Source organism: Gavialis gangeticus, unplaced genomic scaffold, assembly GCF_001723915.1.
Source record: "Gavialis gangeticus isolate Ggan-Ray unplaced genomic scaffold, GavGan_comp1, whole genome shotgun sequence".
NCBI classification, from domain to species: domain Eukaryota; kingdom Metazoa; phylum Chordata; order Crocodylia; family Gavialidae; genus Gavialis; species Gavialis gangeticus.
In genome coordinates, this window is record NW_017729018.1 from 3,751,180 (window position 1) to 3,757,447 (window position 6,268).

Sequence of the window (6,268 nt, forward strand, 5' to 3'; positions counted from 1 at the left end):
AGGGCCACATGTATAGACATGGAGACTTTGTTGCGGAGCTAATTAGGCAGCTCTGCAGTAAATGTCTCATGTAGACGCACCCATAGTGACAAAGAAGAAGGTGGACAGCCTTGGGACAGGGCAGAGATGGGATTGCAAGACAGAACCAGCAGAACAGGAGCATGGCATCCAATGTGAGCACCTAGCTGAGGCCTCTGCACCTGCCTGATAGAGACCTGGGGGTCTGTTCGTTCCCTGCCCCTCAGCAGCACTGCGTGGCTTCTCAAAGAGGGGCAAGGTGGATGATTAGAAATCTGACGTGTGCCTGGGGAGCTCTGTGTCCCATTCCTGACTGCCTCGGTATGACCTTGGCAAAGCCACTTCGCTTCTGCTTCACTGTCTGTCTCTTCAAGAAAGAAACGGTCTCTCACCAAGGGCTGTCCAGCACCCAGCACCATAAGCCCTGATCTTGATCGAGTATCTGCTACTCTGATGAATTAATGTTATATACAAGTGCTGTGCTTAAGGAATGGTAAACCTGTAAAACCAAACACTTGCAAAACAGGAAAACCCCGGGCTCAGACTGCCCTTATACTGTTAATTCAGTGCCCTTATTTATATGTGATGATACAGCCTTTAATTACATGATCAAATATGTCTTAAATGAGACTCCTGCCTCTCTGCATACAGGGCGGATGGTGCTCTGGTCAATATTGCCTTCTATCATCATTTTTTATTATCTGGCTCCAGGTCATATTTGCTGACTATGCTCTGCTCTCAAAACCAAATGATTCCTTTCCTCATATGATTTGGTGTGCTGCTCCCATTCCTAATAAGTTGGTGCTTCACCAACATGAATAACTTTCCCTTCCGTGCCCCTGTGTGCAGTGGAAGGGTGATGTTATCCCCACTTAACAGATTCAAAAGGGAAGAAGTCATAGAAATCACAGAGCTCATACAGAAGGAGGGCTGGAAGGGACCTCTAGATCCCTTGCCTAAGGCAAGATCAGCCCTATTCAGGCCATCCTATACAAATCCATAATCTAACCTCTTAATAAAACAACCATCAACCCTAGCATAACACAACACATAGCACCCTAACCTGCCACCAGTAAAGCAATGGATGATGGCAGCCAACATGCTGCTTTGGTAAAAGTTGTTAATATACATATGCTCAAAAGATCCCAGGCAGAGGGCCATGCCCCCCACTACAGAGGAAGGAAAAAACCCCCACAGTCCATCCCAATCTGACCATGGGGTAAAATTCCTTCCTGACCCCAAATATGACAGCTGACCTGACCCTGAGTAGAGGGGCAGGAGCCTCTAGCCACAAACCTCCAAGTTAAAGTCCCAGCAGGAGCAATGGCTCAGCCCAGTCACAATCCCCAGCCTTGGCTGCAGCCGACATCCAATGCCCCTGAGGAAGAGTTTAAAAAATTGCACCTGGCATATGTAGCAGAAAAGGGAGTGAGGAGGAATTCGCTCCCAGCCCCATGCAACAACCAGCAACACCCAGAGGCATGGGCAGCAGATCATAGGCCGATATCGTCCCCAGCCAGTGGCTGTCCAACTTCTTCTTGGACACCTTCAGTGGTAGAGTCTACAGCTTCCCTAGGCTGCCTGCTCTGCTGCCTCACTGTCCTAACAGTGAAGAAGGTTTTCCTGATATCCAATCTAAACCTACTTGGCTGCAACTTCAAGCCAAGTGTTAAAGGCGTCTGCTTGAGACACCCAGGTGCCAATTTTTCATTGCTAGGACATTATCGGGCTGGCATTTCGTCTGTCCAAAGCACAGCTCCCATTGACTTGGGTCGTAGCTGTGAGTGCCAAGCACTCCTGCACACCAGGCCTCAGGGGCTCAGTTGAGTCTCCAGATAATAAGAGACACGCGGTGAGTAGCCCACTTGTGAAAGATTTGCTTTGAGCAATTTCCCCAGCATCAGACAGGGAACCCCAGATCCTGCAGGGTGCTGTGGCCTAGTAGTTAGAGACCTTCTGACCCTGTCCCCTCCTGCCTCACTCCTCCTGCACTTTTCCTCTAGTACAACACCCCACCCTTGGCTCCTATCCTACCAGACTGTTCCCTGTTCCCCAGTCCCAGTCTGCTCCTGTCCCTCCCTCCCTTCTGCATTTGAATCAGGTTGCTCCTTCCATCCCCTCCACACTGCAGTGGGAATGAGACTGCTCTCTGATCCCAGTTCAGTTTCCCAGCACCACAGAGCCCCCAGCACCTTGGAAGAATTACAGGGAAAGTCCTGCTTAGCTCCAGCTCACATGGAAGCTACAGAGAATTTAGCTGCCAAACTCTAACCGGCTGGATATAGCTGAAGAAAATTATTCTCAGGCTTAGAGCTTGGCTGAAGCTGGGTGGATGATCTGCAGGATGGTAAAGGGCATCTCTGATGATCCTTTTGATGGTTTTCCAGTGCCCGCTTCACTGGTCTTCCTAGTACTTGCTAACAAAACAGTTTATAAGAATTGCCGTATGCAAAATAGAATCACAGACTCATCATGTAATTTCCTCAGAGCTTCATTTTTAGAGGCTGTTGGACCAATTTAGCTGAAGCTTTCAAAACCCCAGCATGAGACGGTCACTCTGAGTGGGAAATTTCAACACAATCAGTTTAGACAAAATTCTAAGTGATGGAAAATAGGGTTTTAGGGTCAAGCGTGAGGCCACCCGAGCAGCAAGCTTTGCTGCCAGCTCTGCCTTTATTAAGAACAGTAATGAAGCCAATCTGACTTCCCAGACCTGGGCCCACCTCTGACCAGGAACCCCCCATCGTTTTGATTTCCTGACTCTTGTGTGCTGAAATTCATAATTATAAAGCGTCTCACCCCCTTGGCAAGTGACTGCAGACACGTGTCCCAGGGAGTCTCAGTGTACTTGTGCAAGGTAGTTTCCGCACCATAACCTGAGTGTGGGATCAGTAAGCCAAGGTGCAAACCACAGCAATCAAGGGCTTGGTTTGCCCTTGGCAAATCAGGAGAAAGCCCACAGGGGTGGTGGTATTACACTGGTGAGAAACCCCTTCGAGACCAGAAACAGGCTTCATCATGATGCGCTAGAATTCAATCTGTTCCTGATGCAAGATCCAGAAGAGCGTCCAACTCTCTCTGCCGCTGTGCAGATTGGGTGGGTCTAGCACAACAAAAAACTAGATCCCAGGGAAGTAATCTGATGAAGATGCCTGAATTGCCTCCGGGTCAGAGCACTGGCTTAAGACCCAAGAGGTCTTTGAGTTCAGCTCCTGGTATTTGCCATAGATTTCCTTGGGTAAGTCATTTTATCTGCCCTGTACCCTATTTCCCTGCATGTAAAATGGGTCTAGTACTGCATAGGTCACTGTGAAGGGATATGGGCAATATGAAAAGACAGAAATAATAAACACTTAACATCTGTCAGTGTAGTGGACAGGTGCCTAAATACCAGAGGGAACACTTAGCACAGTGTGGTCCTGGGCCAGGACTTGGGCTCTGTGTTACTGCTACAAACATGGTCATCAGTGGATGAGGCGCAGAGGGTGTGACATGGATAACAGGGGCAAAAGGTGTCTGGGGTGCTGGAAGTGTGATGTATGTCCAAGGGAGGGGGAAGATAAAGGGCTGTGGGCTGAGGGATATGACATGGATGAACATAAGGCATGGATGTGTGGTGCACATCTGAGAGAGCCAGAGGGGCTGCTGCTTGAGGTTTTCATCTACAGTTGGAGCTGAGGTTGAGAAGCTAGGAGGGGTGGGAGGGGGTGATGCTTCAAGAGCTGTGTTGTTGTGGAACAGGGCCCCGGAGGAGATCACAAAATCATAGAAAATGAGGGTTGGAAGGGACCTCAGGAGATCATCTAGTTCACCCCCCTGGTCAAAGAAGGACCAGCCCCAACTAGATCATCCCAGCCAAGGCTTTGTCTAGCTGGGTCTTAAAAACCTCCAAGGATACAGCTTCCACAACATCGCTGGGTAATCTGTTCCAGTGCTTTACTACCCTCCTGGTGAGAAGGATCTTCCTAATATCTAACCTAAACTTCCCTTGCTGCAATTTGACACCATTGCTTCTTGTTCCGTCATCTGAGTGGAAATGGGAGCAGCTGGCTGTGGGGATGCCCCCAGGTTCGGCTCCAGAAAGCACCAAGTGGTTAACCAGCTGGTCACTTTTTTGGTGCCCTGAAGAGGACCACCAGACCCTGTCTAGCTTTGCAGGCTGTGTTGTGCTGGGCGGCTGGGGATGCTCACAGCAACAAGGCTGGGGAGTAGCCAGGAGCTCTGTGTAAAAGCCCCCTCTGCTGCTGAGGTCAGTGTAATGGTACCCTGGCAGCAAGCAAATGCCCAATTCTCTAATACTTGTGACCTCGTGTCTTCATGGCGCCTTGTAGTGTTACTGAGAGTGGCATCATAGGGGGCACCTTAAGATGCCTCCTCTGTCCCCCGTTTGGTTGCCCTCAAGTCTGTCCACCTTGGTGTTCAGGCCCCTGGCCTGCCACCTCGCAGCCCCATTCCCTGTCTGCCTACTCTGGGGCACCCGTAGAAGTGTCTCCTTTCCTCCGCAGTTGGCTCCAGGATCCAGCTATACAGCCAAACCACTGCATTCTTGTACATCTCTTGTCATGTACTTCCTTCTCGTGGAAGGACTGTAATCCCATGCAGCCTGCCCTGCACCATGCTCCTGGCAATGAGCATGGGTGAGACTCCAACAGCTCTGAGTCAGGGCTTCTGCTTCAGCAGCTCATCTGCACTGGGGACTGGAAAGGGAAGAAGGACATGCTTTCAAGACTGACGTGGCAGGGAAGGGGCCACAGGTCAGGACAGATATGAACTGGGTGTGGGAGGCCTGCGTCTGAGCTAGCAGGGCATGACTATGATGGCAGACTTGCATCCTGGTGTGCAAGCCATTGCATTCAATTCCAGCCAGAGATCTGCACTCTCCCTTTCCCACCTGAACTAAAAGTGACTGCAGTACTCTGGAGCCAGCTTGAAACAAGCCTGGTCAGCAGGTACCAGCAGCACAGAGCTCAACATAGGCTACAAAATCTGCGCATGGAGGATTAGTGCATGCTGAGCCCCACACTGCTATGGTGCTAGGCCCTTCTTAGGCTGAGGGGCTTAGAGACCACATTGCCTACTTTCCAAGGAAGTGTCCTAGCCACCAAGCTATGGTCTGAGCTAGACCTCTGCCCTTCCTGCTGAAGCTGGCCAAAGGATGGCCAAGAATGTAGGATTGGTGGGGCAGAAGGAGAGCAGACTAGACGGGGCCTGACCCTAGAGCCCAGTGAGGTGGGCAATGGGCATTCCCCTGGGAGGGAGTGACACCCCGTTCCAGCCCCAGACCCCAATGCTCTTCGTGCATTTGATGCTGCTAACCGCATAAGCAGTCCCAGGGCACAGGCTCTGCTGAGCATGCAACGCTGGGTGCTCTGAGCACTGGCCAGAAGATGCTCAAGGGGGTTCATTGCAGGAAAACTTATTTTTAGCCCATTTATGATCAACCCCTTCCTTCACTGTAGGGGGAATTGGCCACAGCACTGCTGCAGCTAGATGCCTGTTTTAGCCTGGGCCTGGGTAAGACATGTCGGAGGAGCAGGAAAACCCCATGTGATTTAAGTGACTACCAGTTTATAAAGCAGTGGCTATTGTTATGTCCCAGTGGCCAGGATGTCTGACTTTGAAGGGTCACATAATAGTGTGGGGTCTAGATTGCTCCGAAGAGCAGACTTTGGCTTTTGTGCTGTTGATGAAGGCTGAGGCTAAAATTCCTCAGGGTTGATACAGGCAGACAAGGTTCTTTGAGTGAATCTGATATCTTTTATTAAACCAAATTAAATAGTTGGAATTTTTTTTTTGCAAGCTTTAGGGTTTAAAAACCCTTTGTCAGGCTGAGGACATCTCTGCAGTTGGTGTGTGCTCTTCCTGGATGCAATGAATAGTAAATACAAAGGAGTCTGATGGTCAGTAAAGCACTCCATCAGTCAGAAAGGCAGAGGGTAAGCGAGGTCCCTCAAATAATAGGGCCTTTAACACCATTCATGATCACAGTGGTCTTTAGAGCAAAGGTTCCTTTTCTCATTGAGAAAAACAGGACTCCAATTCCACAGAAAGCATCATGGAGATCTCCATACCCCGCCATTACCACTAGTGAACCTTTCAAAGTGACCAGCCAAGGCGTGCAGTCCTTGTCAATGAACACTGAGGCCTGAGGTGGGGAACATGCTTTTTTTTTGGTAAAAATATATGTCTTTATATTTTTTTGCAAATTACACACACACACACACACACACACACACACACACACACACAC